The 12,595-nt window shown below is 48.9% G+C and overlaps 1 protein-coding gene across 1 annotated transcript in view; it reads left to right on the forward strand.

Moving 5' to 3' along the window:
* TENM2 (teneurin transmembrane protein 2) overlaps positions 1–12,595 on the forward strand; it is a 488,845-nt gene that overhangs the window by 367,496 nt on the left and 108,754 nt on the right.

Below are 12,595 nucleotides of genomic sequence, written 5' to 3' on the forward strand. Positions count from 1 at the left end.
CTAATCAAATCTTTAGAGGCTTAAATGGTTATTAAGTGTCTCTTAAGGAATTGTATATTTTTCCCTGATTAGATGACAAATCAAATATTCATCATAAAATTATGATTAAAATGCATAACTGCAAAAAATGTTGATAATTCAAATCACTGAGGACTTACTTGGGGAAATTAAAGGATCAAAACAAAGATCTAACTGGTGGCAGAGAGGTAACATTTGTATCATTCTGTTGGCTTCCTGCTTTTTGCCTTGACCAGAGAAGCTGCCTAGATGACTGAGATGCCCCCCTGGTTTCTGTGACCAGCATTTACATTTCAAATTCAGGGTTAAAGGGCGTAGGTGCGATGATTAGCTCTGATGCTCCCACAACCCTCCCTTCAGTCCAGACTAGTGGTTCCCTACCAGGGACGACTGAGTTCTCCAGGGCACCTTGGCCACGCCTGCCATTGTATGAGTCGCAGCAAGGAGAAACAGAGGAGGCACTGCTGGCATTTTGTGGGTAGAGGCCAGGGATGCTACTAAACATCCTGCACAGGATGACTCACAACGAAGGATGCTCCAGCCCCAAAGGTCAGTAATGCCAGGGTTGACAGATCTGATGCAGACACTAACATCTCCCAGAAGCATATCTGAGGGGCTAGACAGTACTGGCAAAGGGAGTGTCCTTTGTTTCAAGGTCAAAGGCCTGGTGCATGGAGCCCTTATTAGCAGAGGCCAGGCCAGTGCTCAGATGTTACCAGACTGCCCAAATAAACCATGGTGTTGGCCCAGGAGAGCCCTAGGAGCCTCTTATTATCATCCTTTACATAGATGATAAAGAAGGGCGAGAGAAGGCTTACCCAGGTCCCCCAGCTAAAATGTAGCCAAATCAGGATTCAGGACACATGGTCAAGGGCCCCTTACAGCTCCTGAGTTTTGTGTCCTGGATCAGAGCAGAGCAGATCTGCTTAACACCCTCAGCCCCTCAGCAGCACGAATTCTGCAGCATTCTGAAAAATCGCCTCGGCATTAGCTTTTTCCCCCCAGTTTTGGATCTGGAGTGCATTTTTTGCCACAAAGTGCTTCTGCGCTGAAGTGCCAGGGGCGAGCAGGGGAAAGTGGAGCAGTTGGACTTTAAATAGCGAGGCGTTCTCCGCAGCGAGGAGAGAACAGCTGCCCAAGGCCTGTGCTCTTTTCTTTGACTTTCCATCTTCTCAGCCAAGAGCTCTGGGGGATTGGAGAGGGGCCAGAATTATGCGGCCAAATGTGAATCGAAAGAAAACTGCAAGGTGTCCCCCAAGCTCAGAGCCCAGTGTTTCTGCCTTTCTCCACATGCAGCAGAACTCAAGCCTCTTCCAGGGAATTCCCTCCCTTTTCAGTCCTCAAGGTGTATCAGCATCGATCTGCCCCCAGCCGGGACTACCAGCACTACCCAGGGGTGGGGCCTCACACCGAGGGACACCATGTCTTTCGTTTATGAGACTATGGAGCCCAGGCTTGTCAGGCGCGGGAAAGCTGCAGTATACCAGCAGCTGCCAGCAGCTGCAAAGTCCAGAGGGGAAAGTAACTCCTTGAAGGCCACACAGCAGGGAAGGACAGATAGGAGCCAAACGCCTGGTTTCCTGGCTCTATTTTGTTGTTGTTTCTTTATGTTTTTAATTGGAGGATAATTACTTTACAGTATTGCATTGGTTTCTGTCATACATCTGTATGAATCAACCATAGCTGTACACATGTCCCCTTCCTCTTGAACCTGCCTCCCACTTCCCACCCCATCCCATGCCTCTAGGTTGTCACACAGCGCCAGGTCTGAGCTCCCTGCAACATACGGCAAATTCCCATTGGCTGTCTGTTTACATATGGTAATATGTACGTTTCAGTGCCACTCCCTCCATTCGTCCCACCTGCTCCTTTCCCCGCTGTGTCCACAAGTCTGTTCCCTACGTCTGCGTCTCCACTGCTGCCTTGCAAATAGGTTCATTATTAACATCTTTCAAGATTCCATATATATGTATAAATATACAATATTTGTTTTTTTCTTTCTGACTTACTTCACTCTGTATAATAGGCTCTAGGTTCATCCACCTCATTAGAACTGACTCAGGTGCACTCCTTTTTCTGACTGAGTAATATTCCATCGTGTATATGTACCACAACTTCCTGATTCATTAATCTGACGGTGGACATCTAGGTTGCTTCCATGTCCTAGCTTTAGTAAATAGTGCTGTGAGGAATGCTGGGAGACATGTGTCCTTTTCAATTATTTCCTGGCTTTAAATCCAATACATGCTTCCCCAAAGGGACCCAGTTACCCTCCAGAGAATGGGTGCCTGGCAGTGCTCGTTTGAGCCAAGGTCTGTCTGAGACCTGGGACCTAGACACTCTTGACAGTGAGCACCGTCTTGTTTCCTGGCTGCACTGGGTCTTTGAGATGGAGTGCAAGCTCTTCGTTGCTCCACTCTGGGGCTCCTCTCCAGTTGTGGCCCACAGGCTCAAGAGCGCATGGGTTTAGAAATCGAGGCAAATGGGCTTAGTTGCCCCGGATCGTGTAGGATCTTAGTTCCTGGACCAGGACTAAACCTGCGTTCCCTGCCTTGGAAGGTAGATTCTCAGCCACTGGACCACCAGGGATGTCCCGTGAGTGCCTTCTTTAAAGTTGCACCCCAAGTGGGACTCACCCCACCCCAGTCCCCGCCCTGTGCAGACATCTTGTCATTGATGGTGATGATGACAAACACCTCCCCCCAAACCAGCCACTCTGGGACAGAATCCCCCAGATCATTCATTCATTTAACAGATGTACACCAAGCCTGTACTCTGTGGAGATGCGTGAGACACAGAGTCCCGCAAAGAACCCACAGTCTAATGATGGGTGAAGAAGACATGAAACCAGTCAAAGCCATGTCCTAAGTGTCCACGATAGACCTGAGGCCACAGAACAGTGGCAGCCTGGAAGAGAGACATTGAAGCCAGTAAAGTTGGAATTTTGAAAGCTCGAGAGGAATCAGATAAGAAAAGAGGGAAGGGCATGGTGGGTGAGGAAAATGGCAAGGGGACACAGAGCACATTTGGGGGCATCTGAGATGACTGAGTGTGGAGCGTGGAGGAGGGGGAGACTCGGGAAGCTGGTAGGGATAGACCAGCTCTTGTGTGCCAGACGGAGCATTTTATCCCAAGTACTGGCTTTACCTTCCTCTGCTGAGCATCTTGGTCCCCAAAATCGCAGCCACCCCTTTCCTTCAGACAGGAAGCTGACAGATCTGTTTGAATTATTCTGGAACACACATACTCACAGCAGAGAAGTGTCTTTCTTTATGATGCCTTATTGCCTGTGGCAGGAAGAGGCAACCTGGCAGGATGATAAAGAGGTTCTGGGGTCAGGAGGTTTTGTTCACCTTCTGGCTCCCCCCACTGGTTCATGGTATGAATGTAAGTAGGTCCCTTCTATTTCTCTGAGCCTCAGTTTTGTCCTCCCTAAAGTGGGGCTAATGATGGATCCTACCTTACAGGATACTGTGATGCTTAAATGAGCTCATCCATGCAAAACGCTTAGCACAGTGATTTCCATCGGTCATTGGGCATCAGAGTCTCTAGAAGGGAGTAAGGCATAGGTTAGGCTGGGCCTCATTCCCAGAGTTTCTCATTCAATAGGTCTGGTAGGGGGTCCTGATGCTCATTTCTAGTGAGTGCCCAGAAGATGCTGATACTTTGAAAACCACTGACTTGGCACAATATGTCCCCTTGTGCGGAGAGCTCAAGTGCCTGCAGGGCCTGATGTCTGCAGTCCTGGTGGCCCTGGGCTGCCCGATGGGGAAACCAGCTAAGGCACTCTGGCCTTGAGGCCACAGGAACATCCCCAAGCTCACATCCCTGGGGCAGGTCTACTGGAGCGGTCATTCCCTGGTTCTCTCACCTGCCACCTTTGTCTGCATGGTGTCACACAGATCCATAGATACACCTTTTTCTGGCCCTTCTAGTCTCTATTCCTAATTATTAAGGCCCTGGTTTCTTAATGTCTTCCCACCTCCACCCACATCCTGCCATCAACTCTGTTAGGCTGACTACGGTTCCTGCAGCTGCCAGTCTATCCCACACAGGGCCCTCAGAAGAATCCTCTTTAAAGGTCAGGTCATATCACAGCTCTTCTCAGACTTTCCCAGGGCATCTCCTCTCCCATAGAATGGTGTCCAGGTGCAACATTGGCCATTCATTTGCAAAAGCAAGTCCCTGCTTCCATCTGATCTCCTTTCTTCCTTACCCTCTCCTTCCACTGGCCCAGTGTCCACCTTCTTGTTCTCCCCATAGCTCACAAAATACACTCCATCCCTGGGCTTTTGTACCTGCTCTTCCCTCTGCCCCAAATGTTTTCCCCCAGACGTTTCTGCAGTTTGTTTCTTCATTTCACTTAGGCTTCCACCCAGTCATCACTTCAGAGATGCCATCCCTGGCTCTCCTCCATCCGTCTTCAACCCTTGGCCCCCGTTTACTTTTCTTCAAAACACTATCACTCTTGCAAAGTCTAGTATAATTTGTTTGTCCACTGTTTCCCCTGTCAAGTCTAGCCCCACAACCTCCAGGTTCCCGTCTGTCTTGGTCAATTCATTATTAAGTGACTTGAAGAATGAAAGCTTGAATATGAAGTATCTAAGATAAGAAGCAGTTGTCATTTATTCAAGAGATTATTAATAAGATGAATAAATTTCATTTGAGGATTAAAGAAACACACACAATGACACCCAAGTCACTACATATCATTGACACCACTGTATTAATGCAAAGAAAATCCAAGCGTAAGCTACACTGTTTCTTTCACAAAGATGTGAACGTGTGGTTCTGCTGCTCTTTACCTCTGTAGCCAACTTTGCTCACCCTGTGCGTTGACTTCCTGTGGGCTGACCGCAGTAGTAGGCAGGCTCCATAATCCTCCTCCAACGAAAAGGCAGAGGCAGCCAGGAATCAGTCCTGAGTGGGTCCCGACCTCCCACAGTGTGGGTCACTTGACCAAATGTGGAGTAGCAAAGAAGCCAGAGTAAACAGATGGTTACTATCCACTGAGTGCTTTTGCACGGAGCTTATTTAGTCTTTCACAACAACAATCATTTTCAGTTTACCGATGAGGACGCTGGGGCTCAGGGAGGCAAAGTAACTAACCCAAAGCCACACAGCCAATGCATTGCAGACCTCCAGATCCTGGGATCATAATTGGCAGTACTGTACCAGTTCTCAGTGCCTACGCTGTAGAGTGGGTGTCAGGATTAAACTGAGCACATCTCTAGGGAGCGTTCAGCATAGTGCCTGGGGCTGAGTAATGGCCAGGTTTAGGAATTCGCACTTCTGATTGCCCTCATCTAGCAGGAAGCTTCTGTTAGCCAAGTCTGGTCCCTTCTCCCCATGGCCGGGCTGGGGGTATTTCTTTATTCTTTACCTGCTAATTCTCTCAGCTTTGGGGCCAGCCCTCCTACCTGCCCTCCATCCCCCAGGAGACAGGGCCTCTCCTCAGGCGGAAAGGGACTGTTCCGGCTTGTTGCTCAGAGGTGTCGGTGGTGACAGCCCTCTTCTTTTCTGAGGGCCCCAGCTAGTCAGTGTCTGGCACCCCACCAGGCTGCCACCCCCTGCCAGGCCCGGACTCCCTGGCCATCGGCTCTCTTCTGTCTGACCTGTCAGTGGGCTCTTTGAAATGGTAGTTGACGAGGGCAGCAGGCATGGTGGGGGGGAGTAGATGGAGCTGGGAGAGGCCACAAGCAGCAGGGCCAGGCCAGCATGTGGGGAAGTCAGCGCCTGAGATCAGAAGCCCCCGCTCTCTGTTGCCGCTGGTTTTTGTAGCAGGAAAGGGGCAGACAGCTGCAGGCAGGGGAGAAAGCCCCCGGGTATAGAAACGTGGCCCTGGGCTAACACGGGGGAGACTGTGCCAGCGAGGCCTGTCAGGGATGTCCAAGGTGAAACTTTCTGATCAAGTGAGATCACTGTTCTTGGAGGCTCTGTGTGGGCTGAGGAGAGGCAGAAGGGGAGGGGAAGAAGGAAGAGAGAGAAAGACTGAAAGAAACAGCAGCTAGAGAACGAAGGTGTTCTCTGAAGGCTTGGCATTGCCTTCCCCAAGTCCTGCAGCGTTCACAGGGCTCCTTGAAATGGTGGTGGCCACTTGCAGCCTCCTGTGAAGAACGAAGGGTAGAAACCAAGAGCATAACCGCCTAGCGGGCAATCGGTCCTCCATCATGTACTTCCTGTGTGACTGTGGGCAAGACCTTTAAGCTCTCTGAGCCTCCACTTCTTCACCAGCAAGGCGGAGCTCACAGAAGATAAAAAGAAAAGTGAAAGTATTAGCCACTCAGTCGTGTCTGACTCTGCAACCCCATGGACTGTAGCCCGTCAGGCTCCTCTGTCCATGGAATCCTCCAGGCAAGAATACTGGAGTGGGTTGCCATTCCCTTCTCCAGGGGATCTTCCCGACCCAGGGATCAAACCTGGGTCTCCCACACGGCAGGCAGATTCTTTACCGTATGAGCCACACAGAATCCGCCTCAAAGGGTTCTTGTGGGCATTACTGGCTGGTGGCTGGATCAGGATGTTTGGCGCAGACTGAGAAAGCACAGAGAAACTTAAGCTGCTGGCGAGGACACCTGTGGCGGTCTACCCGAGGCGGAAGTGGAAGCTGGGTGAAGTGAGGAGCTGGGGTGGAGGGCAGCTAAAACATTCTGCATCCTGGTTTTTCAAAATAAATCACCCTTCCCTATGGCTTTAAATCGTCCATCTTCTGTTTGATGTAGTCCTGCCTTAAAGAGCTTGGCACGGGCACTAAGCATGGCCACGTGGCAGATAAGCTGCTCCTGTGTGTTGGCCATTCAGAATGTTTAACAGTAGCAGACCTGTCATGGCAGCCTCATGCAGGATTTTATTTTGGAGTGCAACAAACTGGGTTCAAATCCCAACCCTAGACAGTGCAGCTGCCGCCATGCCATCGTCACCTCTGCGGGTGGCAGTGGTGTGCTCAATCAACCAGAACCGGAGGCGCACAACATCCTCAGGAGGCAGAACTAAGATTGGAAGGATTGGTTGAAAGAAAACCGATTTCTGTGTTGATCTGAACATTGAGACGAAACTGGGTAGATCAAGCATGGTATCAGCTCCAGCAGCTAAAACATTTTCCCTGCCTTAAGGATCATCTCTAACCTTCTGTAGCAAACAAGGATTCAGCATCCGGTCCTTCAGCACAGGAACTGGTGTGGAGCTTCCAGGACCAGCACCCGACAAGCCAAACGTTTATGATTTCAAACCACATATGACCAGATGTACAACCATCTCCTTAGGAAAGGCAAAGAGCTGCATTCCAGTTAACCAGCACCCTTTAACCCCGAGTGCTTGTCTCTGGCAGGTGTCACCTGTGGGCACCACTCAGGGGCACCTGTGAAGCAGGGGACATGGCAGCCCGTGCGAGGTGTGTGAGGTCACTGGGTTTCTGTTCTTATGCTCATGGGACAGTCCAAGGGTCAGAGACAACATGGACATAGTCGGGGGACATTCTGGTGCTATGTTAGAATGGCTTCAATGAGGAAGGTGGGACTCCAAACCCTGTGGCTTTGCACACTGCAGATAGGTGTGTGTTTTGGTGTGCCCTGATTCACAGGGGTACTTCCCATTCCGGTGGTGTTCTGGAGGGTCAGACCACAGGAGGGCCACGTTGGCTGCAGGGGAAGCATGTTAGAAGCAGGTAATTTGAGAAGATTTCATTTCAGGAAGACACAAAGCAGACTGGGTCTGCTCCCTGAGACTCACCGGGTTCTTGTACACATGACCTCGGGCTGTGTGTGGATAGTAAGACCATCCTTGATGGCTGGGTTTTGACCAGGACCTTCAGGGTCCACGCCCAGATGCTTCATATTCCTGGGCCTCCTCGCGTTACCTCAAATGATGGTGAGTCTCGGGGTGGAGCCCAGACACGTTCCAAGCAAAGGAGTGTAGACACCGTGTGGAAAACTGTCTTCACGTTGGCACTCTTACAGTTTTGAATAAACTACAAATGTTCTCTGTGAAAAATAAAAAAGAACAGCCCCACCAGATAAAAGCTGCATGGTCTTAGGTGAGGTGTTTAATCTCTCTCAATCTGCAAGTCTTCATCTGTAAACAGCAGTGTTGATGATGCCTGGAGTTCTGATGGTAATTTAATGAGAGGATGCATGTAAAGCACTTAGCCCGGTGCCTGGCACTTAGTAAGCTCTTCATAAGAGCAGCTATTAGCTCTCATTAGATGATCCGTGGTCGTGCTGACCCCCAGGGATGCTGTCACCTAGCACAGGATCCCTGTGCTGAAATGCACGGGCTTTGGGAGGCTCCGGGAGCACAAGGACAGAGGCTCTGAGCCAATGTGCTTGTTTCGATGGTGTAGTTTGCATTAGGCCTGACCACCCCAAGCCTGTGTTTTACAAGATGGTCAGTAAAGCATGGAGCTGTCACTTGTGACTGGAGTAGATGAAGGTTTGGCTGGTCCTTCCTAGGGGAGAATCCCCAAACCTAGAGCCCTGTGTTCTCCTGAAGTGCATCCCAACTAGTAAGACACTAGACTGTCGGCATGGAGATGCTCCCAGCCAAAAAGTGTTCATTGTCAGGAAATACTGCACACGCCACTGCAACAGTAAAGATTCCTAATGCATAGTCACTCAACAAAGGCTCTGAGAAATCCCGCTGTGATGAAACCACTTTACCTTTGTTTAACCAGCACCCCCTAGACTGTCTGACTGCAGACCCTCCTGTCCCACCTCACTCTCTATTTTAGGGAACCCTTGTTACTCTGTCCCAGGAGGCATAAGTTGCCTGAGGGTGAATTGTGCTGCTGTGGATATCTGAAAGGTATTTTCAGTCATTGAGAGCAGGAGGGTCTCAAGCTCTAGTGAGCAAAGGAATCATGTGGGGCATTTTCTTTAAAATGCAGATTCCCAGTTTCCACTCTCAGGAATTCAGTAGGTGTGGGTGAGATAACGATCAGTATTTTAACATCACTGAGCTGATTCCAGGACAGGAAATCTGGGAGCGTAACCTGACCATCAGCAGTTTGGTGCCTGATTTATAGAAGTACGTGCTCAGAACACCAGCGTCAGCATCACCTGGGAGCTTATAAGAAATGCAAGCTCTCAAGTCCCAAACTCTAAAGCTACAGAATTAGAATCTACATTTTAGCAAGTTCCCCCAAGTGATTCTGATGCTGGTTAGAATTTGAGAAGCACTGGTTTTAAAGGGTTTGGTTGATAGTGTTTGTTTTTGTTTTTGGTCCACTTGTTTTATTTTTGGTGAAGAATCATTCCCCCCACCCCCCCCAAAAAAGAAAACTAGACACACATTTCAAGTTCATTGCCATAAGATTTCTACCATCCCTCACCTCCCATCCCCATGCATATGGAGTCGACCAGATGCCCCAGTAGCTTCAGGGTAAACCAGAATCACATTAAAAAGAGGTTTTACTTGGATCAGATCACTGCCTTCAGTACAGTGCCTGGGTTTTCCTAGGCAGTCTTTGCTTTCTTTCCCACATCCATCCTGAAGACCAGGAAAGCCAGCAAAGGAGCTCTTAGTGGGGCCTCCGTTCTGCCAGGTCTCTGATTGGACATGATGGATCTTCCACTGCTAAGTTATAAGAAAAGCTGGAAGGCGCTTTGGGGGCAAGGATCCCAGGCCTCGGAATTCAGAGACTGACAAAAAGAGTTGACAGGAAGCAAGAGGAACACTTCCAACAGGCCTTCCAGAAGGAATGCAAATACAATTTTACTTCTTGCAATGTTTGAGAATGGCGGGTGCCCCATGGGGGGAGAGGCGAGATGCCTGCCGAACGATGGGCCATCAGGCAGCCAGGGTATTAATGGCAGGTGAAACCTTCCAAATGAGCACCCTGTCAGCCAATCCATTGCTTTAAAAGGTTGGCAGTGCGGGAGACCTAACGGAGGCAATGAAGAACTAATCTCATATTGCCAGGTTAAATCAAGTCAGCCTTGCCTGTGCCTTTCACTTCTTAGTTACATCAAGCTGGAATACTTTCAATTATCCCTCACTTCCAACTTGTCAGCAGGCATTGGGTAAAATGCAAATAGAAGAGTGCCCTTCCCTGGTGGAGAGCAGGAAATATCATTAAAAACAGCCTCAACCGTTTATTGAGCTCTTCCTCTGTGTTTAGTGCAGTACCTTCATCTTCTCATTTCACATGGACCATCTTATAGCATCTCCCTGATCTTCAGTGACATAGGTGCTATTAAGTCCACTCTGTAGTTGGGAACACCGAGTCACAGGAGGTCACTCACCGTAGCTGATGAGTGATAGATAGATCAGGTTTTAAAACCAGACCATTCTGACTCTAAAGCCTATTTGTTTAACTAGGATAGGAGCCCAGTGCTGCCCTGGACAGTGGTTCCCTGAGCTTTGGAGTACCTGCCTTAAAATTTTATAAGTGCTGTCCCAGTGGTAGAGACTGGCCAGGATCAGCAATGCAGTGCCCTCACCTGGACTAGGGCCCTCAGGAGCCCTGGGTCCTATTTCTTCCTTTCATGTGCTCTCTGACCCTCTCCCCCTCCTCACCTTCACCCCCACGCATGTACGGTTGACCAGATACCCTGAGATGTTTGGAGATTTGCATTTCTGAGTTATCTCAAGGTCCAACACCCAGCCTGAATACCAGAGAGCAGATTGGTGAGTCAGTTGCTCCTGCTGGCTGAAGGAGTGTTTCTTCTGCAAGTTTATGTAAGATCAGGCTGCCAGAATAGTGCTGATATGCTGATCTGGGTAACTCAGATTGTTTACCCAGATATAGGCCTGGCAGGAAAATATTAGCCAGGGACCCCATACACTTTCAGCACATCATATAAGAGCTCACCTTAAAACAAAATAACTCCCAAGGCAAGTCAAATCCTGTGGTCGCTGTATTTCTTTTTTCATTCAAGAACCCCTTTATGTGTCTGGCTAGAATTCAGGAGCCTTTGGCCTCTGCCAGCCTGCAATGGAGCCTGCTCTCCAGCACCCCTCCTTGCTCCCTCTTCGTGTCCATCACAAAGAGCCCACAGCACAGGTCTCCTTCTTGCCCCAACTTGTCACCTCCTTCCTTCTCACCACTGCTTCATTCATTCCCCCCTCCTCTCCATTATTCAGGTGATCTCAAGAACTGCCCTAGGATTTATTGGGTTTACTACCTGGATTCCATGGGTTTTTGTTTTTTTTTTGGGGGGGGAATGAGAATGTGACAAGTACTGTACTCTGTATGGGAAACAGACCTATATGATGCCAAGAAGACTCAAAAAGAAGAGAAGTAGAAATTACTTGGAAGCATGTAGTAGGTTACTTGGATAGGAAATGGCTACCCACTCTGGTATTCTTGCCTGGGAAATCCCATGGATAGAGGAGCCTGGCAGGCTATTGTCCATGGGGTTGCAAAGAGTCAGACACAATTTAGCAACTAAACAGCAACCGCAGTAGGTTACTAGGTGCTCTTATTTAATCCTCCCAATGCTCCTGTGAGGTCATCATCATTAGCAGCAGCAGCAGCATCACCATTATCATCATCATCATGCCTACTTTGTACTTAAGGATGACAAGGCACAGGGAGGGTGATTATTTTGCCCAAAGTCAATCTGTTGGCAAATACATAAAGTACATAATCTTAAATATACACCTTGATGAATTTTTATTGACATAATCACTTGTGTGGTCAAGTGAATAAGATAATCTAGAAAATTCCAAGAACCTGAAAGGTCCCCTATATTCTTTTCCAGGCAATACCTCCCTATAAAGGTGACTACAATTTCTAACGTTTCTACTATAAGTCATGAACTTTGCCTGTTCTTGAACATCTGATAAATGAAAGACTATGTAGTCTTGAAAGCCAGTGTTTTAACCAGTCCATCCTACTGAATGGGAAAGGTAGATTTGATGGTTGGTGGTCCCTCTCATCAATCCATGATCTGGAAAAACTTGGGCTCGTTTTTCATGAGCTGCCAACGAGTTCCCAACCCCATGCTGCCTACAGACACTGGCAGAGTTTATCCGTGGCACCTGAAGTGAATTGTGAGAGTTGATTTGTGCCACCCTGTCACAAAATAAAACTGAGAAAAGTAAATTTGGATCTTCCTCTGAAGCCTTTAATACCCACAAAAGCCAGAGAGTTCATGCAGGTCGTTGAGGGAGTCACTTGCTTACCAAGCTGCAAGGAACAACAGGCACCAAGAACAGACCCAAATGCCTCCATCCGGATTCTCCCAAAGCTGCCCAGTTTACAAAGATCAGAGAGGAAATGAAATAACCCTCGTCTCATTCCTGGAGACTTCACTTTCCTACAGGAGTGATGCATGGACTCGGGCAGCCTTCCCCGGACAGAAGAGAGGTGCATGTTTCAGCCAGCTTGGAAATACTCACTTGTTTGCTACAGCTTCTCTGTTTACCCGTGGCACCTGTCCCCCGAGAGTAGCATCACTGTTGAGTATTCAGTGAAGGTTTTGAGGTTAAATGTCTGGACTGTTGAGGAACTCCTTAAAAAGCCTTACGGAACAAATGAGGCAGGAGCTGGAAACAGCTGGCACCAGCCTGCAGCCCACCCAGGTGTGCCACCTTGTACCAGTGGTAAACAGCTGGAGGGGGGCTCGAGTCTCCCAGG

This window comes from Bos mutus, chromosome 7, assembly GCF_027580195.1.
Source record: "Bos mutus isolate GX-2022 chromosome 7, NWIPB_WYAK_1.1, whole genome shotgun sequence".
Lineage (NCBI taxonomy): Eukaryota > Metazoa > Chordata > Mammalia > Artiodactyla > Bovidae > Bos > Bos mutus.